Source organism: Schistocerca americana, chromosome 2 (assembly GCF_021461395.2).
Source record: "Schistocerca americana isolate TAMUIC-IGC-003095 chromosome 2, iqSchAmer2.1, whole genome shotgun sequence".
Classification (NCBI taxonomy): Eukaryota; Metazoa; Arthropoda; class Insecta; order Orthoptera; family Acrididae; genus Schistocerca; species Schistocerca americana.
In genome coordinates this window covers 774,792,454-774,812,682 of record NC_060120.1, presented here as the reverse complement: position 1 = coordinate 774,812,682, position 20,229 = coordinate 774,792,454, and the positions used below count along the sequence as shown (strand labels likewise).

Sequence of the window (20,229 nt, the reverse complement as noted above, 5' to 3'; positions counted from 1 at the left end):
TTCGTTAAATAACATAATTATTCAGCAACCTGCTCGGCGACTTTTGAGGTGCTACACTACCGTACTGAAGTAACAGCAAGAAAACTACTGTGGAACACGAGCGAGCTGTGTGGGCTGGAGCCATGTGAACAGAGCTCACTGTTACCACGCAAATCATGTTGCGATAGGCGTCTGTTGTGTAGTAGTCGTCTGAGATGTTACTTGGACGAAATGATACTGTGACAACTGTGAGCTTTTACAGTCGCGGGTCGAGGGAAAGGTTTGTTCTCGTAGCTAGAAGATGGGAACACGATGTGTAAGAGAAGTCTTCTCCTTTGTTAGCTCTTGCATGCTCCTCATTCCGCATCTGTGCCCTTGTCTGGGGTCTATCTAGACATCCCTATCCCCTTCAGAAACCGCACTGGTAACGACAGTCCTTGAGAAACAAGGCCCTGATTGAACGTATTAAAGTGTACTGCAGAATATATACACCAATGCTAGAACACTGCAGTTTCCTTTTGACTCTGTCAGGACAAAGAGAAATTCAAAATTCGAAAAATGGTCAGGTAACGAGATTTCATGTGTGTTTCATGACTATTCTCACCAGAGGGACGTTTCAGATGGGAAAGTAAAGACGAATGTACCTTAGTTTTGCTGGTGACGTTGTACTGCTTGTCTCTAGTGCAGATAAACTATCGCAACGATTGGAAGAACGTTTTAGAGCAACTTGTAAATCAGGCTTGAATATCAGTTATAATAATATTAAAACACAAAAAAGAAAATTGTACAAATTAATAAGAGAGACACAAATCCATTTCATGAGTTTTTATACAAAGTGCAGTCGAAGAACAAAGAATAGATGGACAACAAACGAAATTAACAGAAGAGTAAATATGACATGAAGTTGGTTTGTTAAACTAAAACGTGTCTAAACAGGAAAGTTGGCAGTAAAGTTACTACCGGTTCTTAACTAGGCCTGTTTCATAGAGACATTGACATTTAACACAAGAACCATACAAATACTGAAGGTTCCTCGACGAGCAATGGAGATGTGCATGGTGCGAATTACTAGACGAGATAGGAAAAGAAACGAGAAGACTGAAAGACGCAACTACGACTGTAATAAAAGTGAAATGGAGGCAGCCCGTACGTGAAGCCAGGTGAAGGGATAGTGGGTGGACCAATGACCTCCTTTGCTGGATGGCCAATGACCTTCTTTGCTGGATTCCAAGATGAAAGAAATCGAAACGGAAACGCAATGGAAGTTTAGCAGCACATATAAGAAAAAACGGATGCGTATAACTGAAGTCTTTAATGGATGGAAAACATTAGATGAAAATTTGATCCAGTAGTGGTTGAAGATGGTGGTCTAGAGTGTGATGACTGGAGTTAGGCTTCCCCGACTTTTCCACTTCGTAATAAGGTCCTCAAAAGTGAATCTCGACCCTTGCGACTACAACGAAATTCACGGCTTGAATGCTTGAACTTCTGAAACAGCACAGTGTACTCTATTCTCTTTTGTCTCTCTGACAGAGAACCCATCTATGATATTGACACATTTCAATATACTCTATGCCAAACAGAGCACTTCAATAATATGCTTTGTTTCTTTCTATGTGTTTATGTTCCCGATTTATTGCGAGCTTCTGACAAATATTTGTCTTGTCATTAACTTCCTCAGCGTTTATGTACCGTTTACGCTAGATTCAAATTTTATTTTTTGCTAGCTTGGGTATTAAGTTAAACTCGTTGTACCTGATCGTAGAATACATAACACACCACAGAACACTAAAATGTAAGTAGAGCAAGGCTCACATTACGATACGGAAGAACTCCTCGAGGCTTGGCAGAGAACTTCGAATACGAGAAAATACGGCGCGAAAGCCCGTATTTTTAATTTCAAATAATAGATTTAGATGACAATTTTTTCATTCGTACTTTAGAGATGGCGTCGTAGTCTAGTAGTAAAGTGCGTGTCTGCAAACCAAACGGTTATTGTAACCTGGCAAAGTAACATATTAGAGAAATCTCACTTAAAAACGAAGATTAACTTCTCATAGCTGGAGTTCACAGTCATTTGAAGTCTTGTAAATGACACCATTGTCGTAGTTTGACTGTAAATTTATTTATTTGCGATGTCGAGTCTGCGATTTCGACTGTGTGGCCATTATCAAGTGGAAACAATTACGTTTCAGCACATTTGAAAACCCACAAATCACCTAACATGACAAAGAAGCAGGGCTCATCGTATTGTTTGCTGATTACGGCAGGTTTGTGTGTTGTACTGTTAAATTTGCATTGTGAATATGTCACACGTATTCTTCTTTATTTTAGCATGCATTCGTGATATTGCGTGGAGTAAATGATTCCATATTTGCTTTTGTTTCATATAAAACAGAAGCAGTTCTTGCCACATAGTGTTCTGTGGACTCATATGCATTTCTTCCTCCTTACGAATGCGCGTGTGGCCTGCTGGATTTAAATGCGTTGTAAGTATATTGTTAGTATTCTAGTTTATTTTAGTTCGCACCTGTTTTCCTTACTTTCTCGCATTTGATGGAGAACTCCGTGTACCTTTTTACAGAATTGGTATTCAACTTTATTACACCTCGTCATGGAATGAGTATGTATTTCTGCTTTGAATGATACTGCTTCTTACCACTGAATATGCTTCGCACCCTTACTATTAGTCAATAAGGTATTTTTCGCTGCAAATACTAAAAAGGCAACAGTAATTACACAAATATATTCACTCTTTATTAACAGATACTACAAAAAATACATTGTAAAAGAAATCATCCTCCAACTCCAATTAAAGCTAAAAAATAAATAATACACACTCTCATGCTTTCATCTTTGGGTCTACTAGTAAATTTTGCATAACTAGCGTTTACTAAAAGCAATATCATTCAGTCCAGTGGAAGTACAGTCACACAATACCACACAATCCTGTGTACAATATGCACTTTGATGCAGAATATTTTTGCTGCTTAATAGTACCTGGCACATTATCTTCATACTCTCTCACTAATAATACAAAGCATATTCAACAGCAAGAAGTAACACCGTTCAAAACACAAATACATACTCATTCCGCGACAAAATGTAGCAAAGTTGAATATCAATTCTTTCAAAAGCTGCTTACACGGAGTTCTCCATTAATAATGCGAGAATGTACGAAAAATAGATGAGAAGAAAAATAAAGTGCAGTGTAATACGAACAATATACTTACAATGCATTTAAATCGAGTATTTCACACACGGAATACTAGGCAGGAACAATGATCACAGAACACTATGTAACGAAACCAAAAAAAAAAAAAAAAGAGCAACGCATTCACAATGCATTTCAAAGAGTGCAATAGAGACAAGAAGTCGAAGCTAGGATCACAATATGAAGATATGCAATACGAGAACAAATATGGAAGACTTTAAATCACCCAATGACACCGATATGATGGACTGATGAACTTGGAGCGCTCCAGGCGTCCTGGCAGCGAACCAACATAGTCTTACCAGAAGTTCCTACATGATTTCACCCCCTGCTTCAAGCCATGCGTTTTCGTTTTTGCATGTTCCCCGTAAATGGTAGCATCTGCTTAAACAAAGTAGTTCATCGCAGCGTCAACGTGTCTTCGAGAAATTAAGATAATTTTTATTTTATTTTAGTAATTTTGAACTAGAATGTGTAATACACTTAACCATCGAATAAGTGATTATTTATTTCATCACAATAATAGAGCGATTTTTTCCAATGTAGCACTAGAATTATATTCGGGCAACAGCTTATAATTTCACCTTTCAGTGGCATTGTTTCCATAATTTTTAGTTGTTTAATATTGAGTTTGTTGAGAACTGCACATATTTTAAATTACTTTCTAACATAAATGGTATTCATCTTGAACATGCGCTAAAGTTTTTGTGATCAACAATTTTTTTTAAAAACTTAGTATTTTAATCTTATTTTGTCCCAGACCGTAAGCTCATGCCCCAGGAGGTTGAAGTATTTGCAAGTTACATCATAGTTTAAACAGTTAAAAATCGAATAAATCTTTGTATTAATTATTGGGTTCTTTCATTGTTTTTTGTAGTAAAAACTATAAATATTTTAAAATTGTAATATTTGGCGAATTTGTTCCGAGGGGAAATTCTCTTTTCCAGGTGGTCTTTATTTCTTGGTTTCTTTGTATTAATTATTGGGTTCTTTCATTGTTTTTTGTAGTAAAAACTATAAATATTTTTAAATTGTAATATTTGGCGAATTTGTTCCGAGGGGAAATTCTCTTTTCCAGGTGGTCTTTATTTCTTGGTTTCTATGGAAAAACAGTGTTGGCTCTGGTTTGTAAAACAAGTGCTGTTTTCTCCGCCCTTGCTTCCAAGGACTAATTATCTAACTTGCTGCTGGTTCCAGTTATTTCGATGCTTTTCAAAGATATCTGAAGGCCAGTTTGTTCTGCTATTTGTTCCAACACACAGATTTACTCTATTGATGGATGAGATTGTGGTTATTGTGGCTATATCGACTACCAAAGCTAAACAGCCCGTTTCCAGAGTATTCTTAGTCCTTATCCTGCACTAGTGGACGAAAAGGCTTTTTGCCTGCTAGCAAACAAGGTGGCAGAGTGGTTAAACCAATAAACTCACATTCGGGGGAGCGAGATTCAAATACATTTCCGGCCATCTAGGTTTATGCTATCGGTGGGTTCTGAAAACCGGTTGGGTGAGATCTCAAGACTGCTCCTTTGAAAAGACAGTGGCAAGTTTCTTGCTCTATCCTTGTCAGTTTCGATCTTGTGCTCGTCCCTAATGACCTTGACGATGATGGGACGTTAAACCTTAAATTTCCTTTCTTTTTTCACTAGCCTCATGGTTTCCATTCATTCCAGCATACAACATTCCGGTCACTAAGTTCCGCCAGCCGCGCAAAGGGCAAACAGCACTCAAAAGCTATGAGGCTACAATTTATGAAAACAACTGCTTCTCCTGAAGTTTACGCATGCTTCGGGTGATATGACGTAGTTTTTTGCGCTATCACACCGAATACACTGAACTTAGACACTGATAACATGCCGTAATGTACTTTAACTTTCACGTGAAATGTCTTTAAGTTTTATACTTCACGACTCGATGCGGTTCTTTCATTCATCTTGAAGTTCACTTGGTTTCTGAAGTATACTATGCTTCTTCCCAATGCTCCACATTAATTCGGTATAACAAGAAGAAATACATCACACACCTTCTAAGGAAATAATACTCCAAAATAATCATCTTGAGGTTGAAACTCTTTTGTCCGTGTTTGCATTAACAATACATATGTTTTTGGCTGGGGTCTGCCCTTAGCAAAACACAGTTTTGTTTTTTATCCCAAACATGTTTCACTGCAGTTGCAGCATCATCAGTGGGCTTTTATTTTATGGCTATTAAAGATAAACGATGTTCCTTACAGTTTGTATACAAATAAATATTATTTTTTAAATCGTACTTTGAGATTTTTGAAGAACACATAAAATTATGTATTCATATCATTTTACCTAATGGTGCTGTTTTCATGCTGTATTATGTTTTTACAGTGTCTGTTTTCTTTCACAGTTTGTCATCTGCAACCACATACGACGTAATATAGTAACAAGGTATGAATACATAATTTTATGTGTTCTTCAAAAATCTGTAATTACGATTCAAAAACTAATATTTACATGTATACAAACAGTACAGAAAATTCTTAGTATTTGACAGCCATAAAATAAAAGCCCGCTGATGATGCTGCAACCGCAATGAAACATGTTTGGGAAAAAAAAACAAAATTCTGTTTTGCTAAAAGCGGAACCATCCAAAAAGTATGTATTATACTCCCAAATGTTATCTAGACCTTTATAATAGATCTCCATCGACAGTGGATCGGTCATTTATCGGGCAAATTTCTGTCAAGTGAAGTAATTAAATGCATGCATCAAATGGCTAATCCACATTTGTTTCTGAATGTCAATTACGTTTCAATACCCTCAGAAAGATTTTTAACTGCTCCTGCTGTGGAATCGAAAATGAAACGTAAATAAGGAAAACTGGCAAAATGAAGGGAAATGAGTCTAGTGAATGTACTATTACATGATAGTTTCTCCCCAAAATGTCACACAGCATATTTTATAATGTAATAGGCACTTCACAGTAGTTAATATGGTTGATCCTGCAATGCTACATGATAACTGCAGACAATATTCACTACCCCAAAAAATACACAACTAATTACTTCTTCCCTTTCTTCACTTTTATTATGGTGAGGGACCCGTTATTTTCTGAAGCCTTTGGACCTCTTTCTAGCACCAGGTAGGTAGAGGAGGAGAATTCACCATGTCCTGTCTCCACACTGCAGGAGACCTCATAGGTGGCCTATGATCCATAAAAACAGCATTTTGGGATACACTGGGAAAAATCCTTTTTGGAAAGATAAAATCTAACCAGATGTAACTCTCAGAATCTGCGAGTGTGGGACAGGCCAATTATCTGTGGCCATGCTACGAAAGAATGTTCATTTAAAATCCCAGCAACAGGGACTCTGATTGACTCATAATAATCATTTCTGTGGAAGGTATGCTATCCCATGCATGTCTATATGTAAGCTTTTTGATTGGTAGGGGTTAGAAACTTGACATCGAATGAGAGAGATTTTCTGCCATTTTCTGCCTTCCTCCCTGCATAGGACCATCGTTGGTTAACCATGACAAAAATAGCAAAGCTAGGACTTTGCTAAATTTATTTATAAAATTATTATTGGTCAGAAATCGCAAGTTCTGGTGCAATTGGTCGGCGAGATTCCTAAGATGGCAGAATCAGAAAAGTTTCAGAGAGTTAAGTCAGAGTACACTTGCTGCATAGACACTGAAGGCAGGACACTTGCTTCTGGGGCGTCGAAAATTGGATACTCACTGCTAAGGCGTCACCCAGAAGGATGTCTCCATCTTGAATAGCAGTACAGAGGACAAGCTGAAATCAGAACTTCCAGCCGCTACTGCCACTGTCTTTTGTACTTACACAGTTTAGGACTGGTAAGAATGAGCCAGTGACGCAATCACAAAATCGAGGGCATGCGAGGCTAGTTAACTTACATCAGGGTTTAATTGCACAGTTTTCGGATTGCAGCCAGCTATCTGCTTTCATCATGCATTTTGGCGATCTCATTGGCGTTTGTACTTACTTTTCTGGGCCCTTTCTTTAAAGCACTAACTGTTTTCACAGTCAATGGCCACATCAATGACAGAGTTTCAAGTTGCACTTTCATGTGTCCACCCACCTGTGCTAAGGCTTTATATCATAACTACAATACTTTTGTTCACTTACTAAATGTTTACATACTTAATTCAGAGAGTAAATCATTTGTTCAGTATTTTGTGGTAATCAACCAATTGTTATAGTGATTGTTCCTTTCTTTTGCAGTTATCTAACCCCCTTCATTGACATATGTATGTGTGCTGCGGTGTGTCACCCATACTTTCATGCTTAATTGGGCCACCCCAGTAGTTTTCCGTCAATAAGAAACTTCCATTGCATGGCATTGTTTTCCTTAAATTTCCATGATCTTATGTGGAGCTTCCCTTCCATGTAAGTCGTGGGGGATCAGACTTACGGCATCTTAAGGGCAAGCTAAACAGCTCAACTGACAGCTCACAATATATCCTGCCCAAATAACAAACATGTTCTTTGTTATTGGAAATAAAATACGTACTAGTTTAGAGACATGTAGTGAAACATCGTTGTTGCACTTCCTTGTTCAGCTCACAAGTTGATACCCAATTGTAATACAAAGATTATTTAGTATATTATAAAAGAATTCTAAACCAATGCAGTACGTGATTTCATTAAATGACTTTGTATTTTATGATGCAAGTTGTACATTTTTCCATCATCAATCACTGAATTAAATTTAGCTGTACACTGTGGACATTTCAAATGCTGTGACTGTAGTTGTGGCAGTTACTCTAGAAATTTTTGTTTGTCCATTAGCCTGCTTTCAAGCCTAAACAGATTTGGTGACATTTACAGGATATTACAATGTGCAGCCTTAGCGAAAATTTCAGAGCTGCTCAAAACACATACAATCAGGTTGACTCTGCTGCTAAAATATGGTACTAGCCAGAATAATAAGCGAAACTTTCCAAGGAACAGGCACATTCAGTACATTAATGGGCTTTATTTCTTCAGTTTTTCCTCCATGGATGTATTTTTCAATCTTCTTTTTCTATGCTTAAGAGTGACAAAAGAATATGACAGTAATGTTGTACTTATATTTATATTTATTACAAAAACTCTTACTTTTACTAAGGCATCATCAAGTGACAACTAACAGTCGTTGAGAAAGTATTAGATTAGATTAGATTAGATTAATTATTCTTTCCATAGACCCACGAAAGAGGGGATCCTCCTGGGTGTGGAACATGTCAGATAAACACATTACAAAAATGTAATTAGAAAAACTGAGTCTCATTAATTTTAATAAATAAATAGTAACATTACATACATGAATTAAAATTAAACTTACAATACTTACAGGTTTAATACTCACATCTGCTTTCATGAAATCCATCATTCACACAGTAGCCAGTTACTTGGCTATTACAATCAAGTATTGTCAAAAATTAAAGTAAATTATTCATTTCAATGATCCTCAGTTAAGAACAGTCAAATTATGTACAAGATTTAAAATCAAACTTCCACTATTTACAGGCTTAAGAGTTACATCTGCTTTCTATACATCCATCATTCACAAAGTAGGTAGTTACTTGGCTGTTACAATCAAGTATTGTCAAAAATTAAAGTACAATAAATTTTCATTAAAATGGTCTACTGCACTTGTTGAGAAATTCGTGGATGGAATAGGAGTTGGCCACCAAAAATTCTTTTAAATTATGTTTAAATTGTGCCTTGTCTGAAACCAAATTCTCAATGTTCCTGGTAACTTATTGAAAATATGTGTTGGCAAATACTGGACTCCCTTCTGGGCAAGAGTAAGTGATTTTAAATCTTTTTGTATATTGTCCTTGTTCCTAGTATTGATACCATGTACTAAGAAGTTAGTTGGCAAAAGAGATGTATTATTTACAACGGACTTCATTAATGAATAAACATACTGAGAAGCTGTGCTTAGTATGCCCAATTTTTTGAATAAGTTTTGACATGATGTTCTTGGATTTACACTACACGTTACTCTTATCATACGCTTCTGTACTCTAAAAATTTGTTCTTGGTTTGTGGAGTTACCCCAAAATATGATACCATATGACATAATAGAATGAAAATAAGCAAAATATGCCAGTTTTTTTAATATTTATATCTGCTATGTCTGACATCACTCGCATTGCAAACACAGCCTTGTTTAGATGCTTTAGCAGTTCGTTAGTATGTCGCTCCCAGCTGAATTTATTATCAAGTTGTAATCATAAGAGTTTTACACTCTCAACTTCTCCTATTTCCATGTCATCATATTTTATACACACACTAGAAGGAAATCTCTTGGAAGTTCTGAACTGCATATAGTAGGTCTTTTCAAAGTTTAATGACAGTGAATTGGCTATGAAACACTTGTTAATGTCAGTAAAAATTTGATTAGCTGCCTTTTCTAAATTTATACTTGATTTACTATTTATTTCAATATTTGTATCATCTGCAAATAAGACATACTTGGCATCTGGTAATGTAACAGATGACAGGCCATTAATGTACACAAGAAAAAGTAGTGGACCTAGTATGGAGCCTTAGGAACACGAAATGTGATTTCTTCACTGTCAGATGATGTCTGATTGCCTACTGCTGAAGTGTTAAATGATGACACCCTTTGTTTTCTATTAGTAAGATATGACTGAAACCACTTTGCAGCACTACCAGTGATGCCATAATATTTTTACTTACTTAAAAGAATGCACACAGTCAAAAGCCTTTGACAGGTCACAGAATATGCCAGCTGCCTCTGATTTGTTGTCTAATTAATTAAGAACATTTTCACTGTAAGTGTAAATAGCCTTCTCAATATCAGAACCCTTAAGAAACCCAAACTGTGACTTTGACAGTATGTTATTTTCACTGCGGTGCTTAAGTAGATGCTTGAACATAACCTTTTCAAAGATTTTTGAAAAAGCTGGAAAAAGTGAGATCAGTTGGTAATTTTATGGCATTTATTTGTCCCATTTCGTGTGGAGAGATATAACTTCAGCATATTTAATCCAGTCTGGGAATGTTCCTGTGATAAGTGATTGATTACACAAATAACTTAAGATATGACTAAGCTCACATTAACACTCTGTTATTAACTTTGATGATATGTTATCATAACCTCTAGAATACTTTGATTTCAAGGACTTTATGATGGATTCTATTTCTTTGGATGAAGTATGTGTCAATTCCATTTTACTGAGATTGCTTGTGTGAACTGGTCTCAGGTATTCCACTGCATTATTTACTGACCCTGACAACCCCATGCTAGCAGTAACAGAGACAAATCCTTGTTTAAATGGTTTGCAACACAACATCCGTTTGTTACCAGGGTTTCATTTATTTTTAGAGCTATTTGTTCCTCCTCATTTCTGGTCCTACCTGTCTCTGACTTAACTATATCCCATATTGTTTTTATTTTATTGCTGGATGTATTTATCTTCTCCTCATAATGCAGTTGTTTAGATTTCTGGATAACCTTCTTCGATATTTTGCAGTAATTTTTGTAATAAGCTATAATGCTAGTATCAAAGGTGTCCCTACATATTAGATAGAGTATCGTTTTTGTCATACATGATATCTCTATCCCTTCTGTGATCCATGGTTTCTTATTAGACTTCTGCCTAATTTGAGTTACCTAGAGAGAATTTGAGTTTCCTAGATTTGTCTATAATGATATTATCACAGGCAGTCTTCGAACACATGTATACCCTATTTTGTAAATTTACAGTAGAAATTAAATTGAATGACAATGTAACTGATTTCAGTAACTGTTCACTGACAGTGTTTTTCATGACATCTATATTAAAATCACCAGCAACTACTAGTTCTTTGTCTTTTAATTTTAGACGAGATAATAAATCTTCAAGACCATTTATAAACAGGTTGAAATTTCCTGAATGTGCTCTATATATGGCTACTATTATAAAGGACCTATTATGAAATTCTGTCTCTGTTGCTCATGCTTCTAAGTGCTACTCTAAGCAAAATTTATTAATGTCAATATTCTTAAATTTAAGACTGTTTTTAACAAATGTGACAGCTCCTCCTTTCTCCATATTTTGTCTGCAGAAGTAAGAGTCTAACTTAAATTCTTAAGGTTTAACATAGCTATACCAATGGTCACATGATTTTCAGAGAGGCAGATAATATCAACTGGGTTCGATGACTCTAATTCATCAATGCACATATGTAGTTCATTAATTTTACTTCAAAACCTTCTAATATTTTGATGCACTAAAGAAAGTCGGCATTTAACATTTACGAGATGAAATCGGGCGGAAATAAAATTTCTGCTGATTGTTGTAAATTTTTAACCAAGAGCTGTGTTCGCTGATCCAATGTGCCAGGATTATGCTGTTTGATTTCTTTCTCAAACTGATGGTTTGTTTCAATCTTTACTTCTCTCAGAACTTGACTTCGTTCTGTCCTACCTATCCTAAAAAAGGTGCTGCACCAACACCTATGACCACTAACGTATTACCACTCATGGCAGTGCCTCCTCCCTTACATTTCCTGCTATTAGCCCAGTCAGTTTACCCTTCCCTTTCCTGTTGAGGTGTAGGTCATGTCTGGTATAATCACACCTACTGAGAGAATCAACAGGAACCAAACCAATTTGTGACCCCGCACCCAACCCAAGTAGCCAACTCCAAATTAACTCTCCTGACAGAAGAGTTTAAGTGAGGTCGGTCATGGTGTCTCAGAACAGACACAAGCTCAACACTGGTATGTCTCGTTGCTGATGCAATCTTTGCCAGGTCACACTCTATATTGTTCCCAGGATCTCTGTCAATACTACTGCCTGATCCACCCACAATAACCAAGGTGTCTTCCTTGGCAAAGTCTTTACAGACTGAACCTAAATCCTCTGTCACCTGACCCAGACCAGCACTAGATTTAAAAAATTTGTGACCTGGTATTCTGATCGTAACTGGTCCTGCAAAAGTTGGCCTACACCTCTGGCATGTGAACTACCTAACAACAAAACTTACCTTATCTTTGCTGACTTCTCTACATTCTTATTCAATTTTCTAATGAAAGTTTGTTGTGCCTTCTCTAAACCTACCTCTCCCTGAGGCTCATCAGTTTCTAACTGAAGCAACAGGTCAAACTATCTTCACATTCACCACAAAGCTGTCTGGCAAAGTTCTAGGTCTGTTCCTCTTGTTACCTGGTGCCACTTCCCACCTCTATCTACCCTTCTCCCTCCTTAACCTGTTCAGACCTTCCCTATCCTGCTGTAACTGGGTCTGAAAGGGAACAATTTTCCCCTCCTGACCCACTATTTTCCTATCCCTGCTGCATATCCTACAGTACCACTGATGAGTCTGAGCCACTTCCCCATTTCCCACGCCGATACAGTCACCCCAATGGAAAAAAAACTACTGCAGCCATCACACCAAACCCCGGAGCTAACAATTCTAAGGCACGTCAGGCACTTTTCACTCATGGTAAAAATCTTACTTCAGCGAGAATAAGTCAAATTAAATTATGAAAAACAAGAAAACACGTTTACGAAAGATTAGGTCTAGTCTCAATCGTACGTAAACAAACTTACTTTAGTGACAATAGGTTAGATTACCGAAAAAAAGAAGAAAAAGACGTTTACAAAAATTAGGCCTAGTCGCAACTGCATGTAAACAAAGCTTCTACCGTATGTGTATCAGACAATCTTCGGAGCTGGTCAAGTGCAAAATGGGACGCATAACGCTCTGTACGATACTGAGGAGGAATTTTGTGTGAACACTGCATTCAGTGCAGCTGACATTCAGCTAGATATTAGCTGTAGCATCGTTGAGATCCAACATAGAGAAACGAACCAGCCACATAGTTAATTGTTCTTTCGAGAACTGAGAGGGCATTGTTCTATGCACACTGCTCCAGCCATGTGCGTGCATATCGCCGCATTTCAAGATTAGGGATGTGTGCATGTTTTCTCGCCTAACGAGAAACATAGGAGAGTTTCTGCTGATAAAATCAGCAAAGGTTTAGATTAGCTTTCGTAGGAATTTTAGAGGACGAGAGCAGACATGCAGCTGACAGCTCATCGGAGTTGAGGTAAATATTGCGAGCAGAAGTGTAAACTTGTTGGTTCACAAGCTTGCATCCACTGTGAACTCGAGCAACCTTGAGTAATCTTTTGCTCAGCTTGCCACAAAAAACGAACCGTCCTCCGTAGACTTAATTGTCATCCTAAATAATACCGAACTTGGAACCGGAATAGGGTGATTTGTCGTAATATTGGCGAACTTCACGATGTGGTAGTAAGAATAATTTTGTAAAGAAACTTCTGGTAAGACATTTGATATTGTTGTGTTTAGAGTTATTTCAATTACTCAGGACGAAATGCGTTATCTTAACAACTGTCCTAACATTGACACATTACAACCTATGTAAATTCGTGTATTTCCTTGACAATAACTCTGCATTAAAACCAATTTGTGTACAGCTTAAACAGTGATGGGCTCTGCCTTAGAATAAGACGCACTCACATGCGTTTCTGCTGATGTCTGACAGAAGAGAAAAGGGGTGGAGTATCAGAACCGTAAGGGCCTAAACCACACTTTTATCTGTTTGGAGGCAGTAGCATGTATGCGTGCCCCTGACATCTTATGATTTTATGCTGTATCAGTTTTATGTATATCTGCAAGCCCAATTTGTTTACATGAACATACGTGAAAAGCTGCCCCGCCGGTTTCTAGAGTAGCATAAATGTGTTGGTCTGCACTGCTCCCTTTGTTATCTAGCGGTGCCAGCATACTTTAATGTCTACGTCATGTACATAGTAGTAGTACTTCATAATCGGACTTACATGGGCAGTTTTACCTGATCCTCAAGCCGCAGAAAATTCTTAATGAGAATTGTGATAAATGTTGGAGTATGTCGTCATTGTGCATGTGTGTGTGTGTGTGTGTTGTGAATTGGTATTTGTTCTTCATATTCTGATTCTAATTCCACATTAATTACAAACTTAACTGACCATAGACGCTGTTGTCACTAGCCTTTGTATAGAAATTTTATGAATTAACATTAATAATAAATAATAACCTAAATATTAATTAATGCTTCATCACGTACAGTGGATAAATTATTGTTTAGTAGGAAATATGGGACGTTGTGACATGGCTGAAAAAAAATTCGGACCACTGAGACTGGTGGTTGGTCTACAAATTCGACTTTCAGAAACATGTATTTTTCTCAAAACTACGTGTAGGTGCTTTGTGCCCTTATGGTTTACAGTACCTCAGTTATATGAAGTTACATTTGAACATTCTTTACAATCATTCACTTTGTCACGTATTTTGCTATTTAAATAAATTAGGCCTCTTTGTATTCAACAGTTGGTACACTATCACTAGATCTGAAAACGTGTTACTTGACTGCTTCCCCATGGTACAACTCCATAATTTTCTCACTGAAATTGACTTACCAATAGTAGTAATCACTACAAATGGTATTCTTTTCATTTCTGAGGATGCTTATGTGTTGAGTACTTTGCAACAAACTGGGCTTGCATTGCAAATGGTTATACCCCGCGTTGCTTAAACACTTTTATGCTTTGCGAGAGATCTGATGTGATTGCTTATGCTTACTTCGTGTCATTATCTTTGTGTTATCCCACTGTAAACGCCTGCCCTTATAAAGTAAATGTTAACTGCCTCGGTAAATTTCCGTGTGTTCTTTGGTGACGCATTGTGTTCTTAAATTTCAATCATGGGACAATTGCTATTTGCAGTAGGAAACATCGAGTGTCTAAGGGACAAATTTGTTTCCAAACGAGACACATAACGTATACCATCGACATTTGCACTGCCGTGCAGATATTTTCAGTGCAGAACAGTTCATAGTATTAATGCGTGAACACGAAAATTGAAGTACCGATTTTTAATATTAATTGTAAAAGGAGGCCAGTGATCCTTACATAATCCGAAAGGTACTTTGCCATACATCTGCTAAAAGGAAAAATAACGTGTGTCTGTAGCCGTTAAGCCGTGGTACAAGGAAGTAGAAGCTTTCACGTTCATAACACTGTTGTTACATTCTCTGTGACGCATTATAATCTCGAATACCTAAACATCGAAAACTGAACAGCCACCAACCGCTGCCCTTCGCACCGATCAGGTGCTATGGCACATTTCGTGAAATTGTGGTTCATTTGCTGTCAAACATGCATACCAGGCAGCTACAATACAACACTGGCCAGGTCGATGATGTCAGCAATGAAAATCAACATGTCGAAGCAACGACGTCTGTAAATAACGTTGTATATTGGCGTCGTTATTTCGCAAACTTTTCTGTAAGAGTAACTGTGCGGTCATTTGCTACCATTAACAGAAAATTTGAAGTAAGTTCCTAATTTTTAATTTCTTCATTTTGAATAACTACAACTTCTGACTTCCCTTATTATGCGGAAACGGTATTTATTTTAGGATATGCCTAGGAGGCGAACGCTAACGGGTCAGAGTGAAAGACGCACAGCTAGGCAGACACAATTTTTGCGTAGAAAAAGTAATAGTAATGTGGACATTCATAACGATAATCGATCTGTTTTATTTAGCGATCATAATACTGTATTAATACATGAACACCGAAAATTGAAATACCGATTTTTAAAATTAATTAAATGTCAAGGCCAATGAAACCTATATAATTTGAAAGGAACTTTGTTTGCCCTGGAGGTGCACAAAAGAAAAAAAAAAGTCATGTCTATACACAGCCATTACCAGCTTCTGCTACGTGTAACGATCAAGTGCTATGATACAAACGATGCAAGAAAGTAACGACGTTTGGTGAAGCTTCAACCTATGGACATTTATGTTTATATGTTGCTGATAGTTCATTTGCAGTAACACACCTATACTGGACGGCTATAATGCCGCAGCTGCTACGTCGTTGATCTTGTCAACAGTGGAAAACGAAACGTAGGACGAAGGCGTCGGGGACAGCAAACGTTGTTAATTAGCATCGTTTTCTCACTTACTTTGGTCTAAGAGTAAAAGTAACTAACTCTGTGTTTGTTTGCCAATGGCACCATAAAATTTAGAATGTTCCTAATTATACAACGGCATTCACATTGTGATTTGATAGGGAAAAGGTTAGCAAAAAATTTATTTTTCAACGCAGTGTATCAGAGACTCCTTTCAAAAGATCGAACAATTAAAGAGAAATCAAAGAACTACTTCTAGAAAAGACGAGCTACTACAATGCAGCATTTGGCACGGATCAGTTATGCGGCTAAAATTTCAGATATTTTAAGATACATGGCATTTGGTATCACAGATGAGGCAGTTGGTCGAATTTCGATCACAGGCGGTACTAGTTAACAGAATAAGGTGCTAAACAATCCTCAACGTGGTGAAATTACTCTGTGACTAGCCACCGGATGTCACTGGTGTGTTATGTCAAAGTACTGAGAAGATATCCCTGAACTGCCTCTGAAGTTTTGTCGGTGGTGTTTGCTATCACCCCGTATATAGTATGTTTCCGTAACGATGACGCAAATCTTTTGGGTGACAGCGGGAAAAGGGCAAATTATCAGCGTGAGTTAATGAACCGTGGTCCGAAAACTACTACGTCGAAAATGTCGAAGCCAAATATTTTTTGGGATACTCTGCTTGTGGAATACGAATCGCTGATTAACAATGTCATTATGTACCTGTTAATATGATAGTTTAGGCCTACTGATTCCATCCCGCTAACTGCATTTGTGAACACTATATACCTGTGGGAAAATACCCTGCTTGATCCTGCGGCGTATATGTTGCTCTAATCAGGCGGATTCCAGCTCATTGTGTCCATATTGTTCATAAATACATGCATCGTACGTTCACTGAAAGGTGTATAGGAAGATAAGTAACTATTTCACGACCAGTTCCTTTAACTTATCTGACCTCAGCTGTTTTCCTTTACGGGTCCATCCGAAAATTTTTTGCTTGAGACGCCAATAGAGACTGAGAGGCAGCTAGAACTCTAGACACGCGAGACTGACAAGTCTGTCTAAAATTCTAGCTACCTGTGAGCGTTTGAACAACACCTCGATAACTGGGTTCTTCGAAAGGATACAACAGAGCTTTTTACGTAACAACGCACTATGAGACCGAAAGTATACGAAACCCCCTGTGTAATGCGGAATTGACCCTAGATATCAAGAGGCGGACCCACCAGTATAAAATGAGGCAGGAAGAACTGTGTTGTCAGTGGAGAAACAGTAACAGCACAGTGTGTTAGGAGAGCCCAGTGACTTCGATCGTAGAAAAACCAGTAGTCCAATTAAAACAATGATTGCCCATGGGGAGTTAAAAAGAATGTGGGTACCAGAGTCGAGCAACCCCTCATAAGCCGCACATTTCCGTAATCAATCCTGACGGACGTTTGAGGTGATGTAAAGAAGGACGCAACTGCACAGTGGATAATTGGAAATGAGTGACTTGCAGTGCTGAATGGTGGAATGGTTTGGGTTTGTCAGATGCCTTGAGAACGTTACCTACCGTCTTGACAAGTCCCAAACAGTGGAGTGCGGAGGACGTGTTGTTATTTTATGGGCGTCTCCTTCGTGGTTAGGGTGCGGTCTTCTTATGCGTTTAAGAGAACGCTAAATGTGAATTATATGAACACATTTTACAGCGCTTCGTACCAGCTTGATAATGAACCCTGTCGTAAAGCAGCATCTTTGAGGCAATGATTTCTGGACAGTAACATTCCTGAAATGGACTGGCCTGCCCGCAGTCCCGATGTGACCCCATTGGGACACCTTTGGAATGAGTTAGAACGTCTTCTTCTCTCCATATCCGTGCGTCCAACATCGCTGCCTTCTCAGGTTTCGGCTCTCGTGGAAAAGTGGGATACATTTCTCCGAGACATCCGATAACCCATTACAAGTGTCCCCATCTGATTTCAAGGAGCCATAAAATGAAGGGTGGTCACATCACATATTGATGTCCACTAATAGGAGTCCAGATACTTTTCATCAGGCAGTTTAATCCAGTTCTTACCGAGATGGATTCAACGCCAACGTTTATACTCCACAAGACACTGTAAAGTATATGATGGAGGGTACTTCATACCAGTATTAGCTATTTTCTGTCTTATTTTCTTTCGCCTGCTGAACGAAGGAAAATGACTACGTGTCTCTGTATGCGCCCTAATCTCTTTTATCATTTTCTCATGACCACTACAAGAGGCATAAGATGGTAGCTGCAGCCTTTCTCGAAAACAGGTTCTCTAAACAAAAGGAAGTGTTGTTGTATGGCACTGTTTTCTTTGAGGTCCAGAAGGCCGAATGGTAGGTTCAGCCGTTTAACCGGAAGAGGTTTTGTTCCAACGCGTGTATTGTCCATTTCCATTCGGTGTATAAGATGTGCGTCTCACATGTATCCGTTGAGTGAAGATGGTTGTAATGGGTACGTATATAGTGTGGTGTCATGTTTGTATTGTACCAAGATGAGAGGAGGGAGAAGGGGGATCCCCGTACCAATCTACTTCGGCCGAATAGCAGCAAGGAACCGTCAATGTTAACGTCTCCATCCGACGGACGGATCACGGCCGGAGGACCTCATTCCATAAAACACCGCGGAAGGGCCTGTTTTTAATCTAGAATATTCCTGAGATCCCGGAAACTTATACCGCCACCTGTCTTCCCCTAGGCGGCTAAACAATGCTGGTGAAAAGTTCTTCCGCCATCAGGGTTCGAACTGACTATCTCAGAGTCGAGCGTCACCGCACAGATGTGGGTTGGAAACTTGTGATACGGAGGCTGGCTTTGGTTGTCTAAATTTATCCAATAGTATTTCTAGAAAGGTTTATCACCTTTCTTCCAGTGATGAGTCCCTACAGCATCTCTCTTAGACTTTCACATGGACTCTACTTACCTGTTACAAGCTCGTTAAACTCCTCATTAAAGGACGTGTTGTCCTTTTTCGTAGAAAATTGAATTACTGACATTTCGGTGTCAGGTTTGTATTTTCAAAGGTAACATAACTAATTTCTGCTGCTAGTATAGTATATCTAAAACAGGCGTATTCAACTGAATTCCACTATCCGAAGAACGATAAGTAGCTATGAAGAAATTACAGTATTTAATATTTAAAAATTTTCTGTTTTGGAGATCATACTTATTGCTTCCTTGCTGTAATTTCATACCAGAATAAAAGGAATACGTCGGATAAGCAGAGAAGTATACACAACCGCGATAGTCGTATAACTAGAGCAAAGAGAAATGCAGTTTTATGTTCTCTCTCAATAACTAAAGTGTGCCGAATGTTGGTTAGTGATTTTTTTAAAATTTTTCCGTCACATCGCGATAGCAGCCTACATTAAATTAAATTTGCAATAAAGCTAGTATTGTAGATTAATGTAAAGCTATCGCGAATTGAACTACATATGTAATTATTGCTCAAATCTATTGAAACTTCACAGTTAATAAAAGTTCCTAAATTAGTGTATTAGACCAGTTACATTAGTTATTTTTTAATAGTTATGGTGCTAAAAGTGATAGTGTTAAATTATGCATCCTCATGCAAAAATACTATTTACCTCTTTGTAGATTTTATATATTTCATCTTTCGTGATGTAAATTATGTTACGAAGTTGTTATTGCCTTAAATAAGTTGAATACAAAATCTTACGCTTATTGTTAGGAAGATAAATCAGTACGCAGGTTCTGTGAGAGTTGGATACAACACCTGTTTACATTCTGTTACATTTGCACGATCAAATATGGGTGCAATTTCCTGTTTGGATTGAATGATCAGTTGCAGTTTTACTGTGATTTAATATTTGAGACGTACACAAGATAACCAACAAATAAGTTCGTTTGAACAGCCATTTTGAAACCTACTGTCAATCACGATGTGTGTTTGAGGATTGAAGGCACTCAACAGAGAGGTTCTTCGATACTTTGCTAAAATAATCTGAGACAAATGTAGTTGAAACAGATCTAAAACTAAAAATGCATAAAAAGTGCAACTCACAAACTGTATCTCTTATTCGCACAAATATTTTATCTGCCCCGGTATATCCACTCTGAAATAATGTAAAATTGTGAAATAT

The 20,229-nt window shown here is 37.8% G+C and overlaps 1 protein-coding gene across 1 annotated transcript in view; it reads right to left on the bottom strand.

Moving 5' to 3' along the window:
* Positions 1 to 20,229, bottom strand: part of LOC124596058 — a 93,794-nt gene that overhangs the window by 60,765 nt on the left and 12,800 nt on the right. The gene's annotated exons all lie outside the window — the stretch shown is intronic.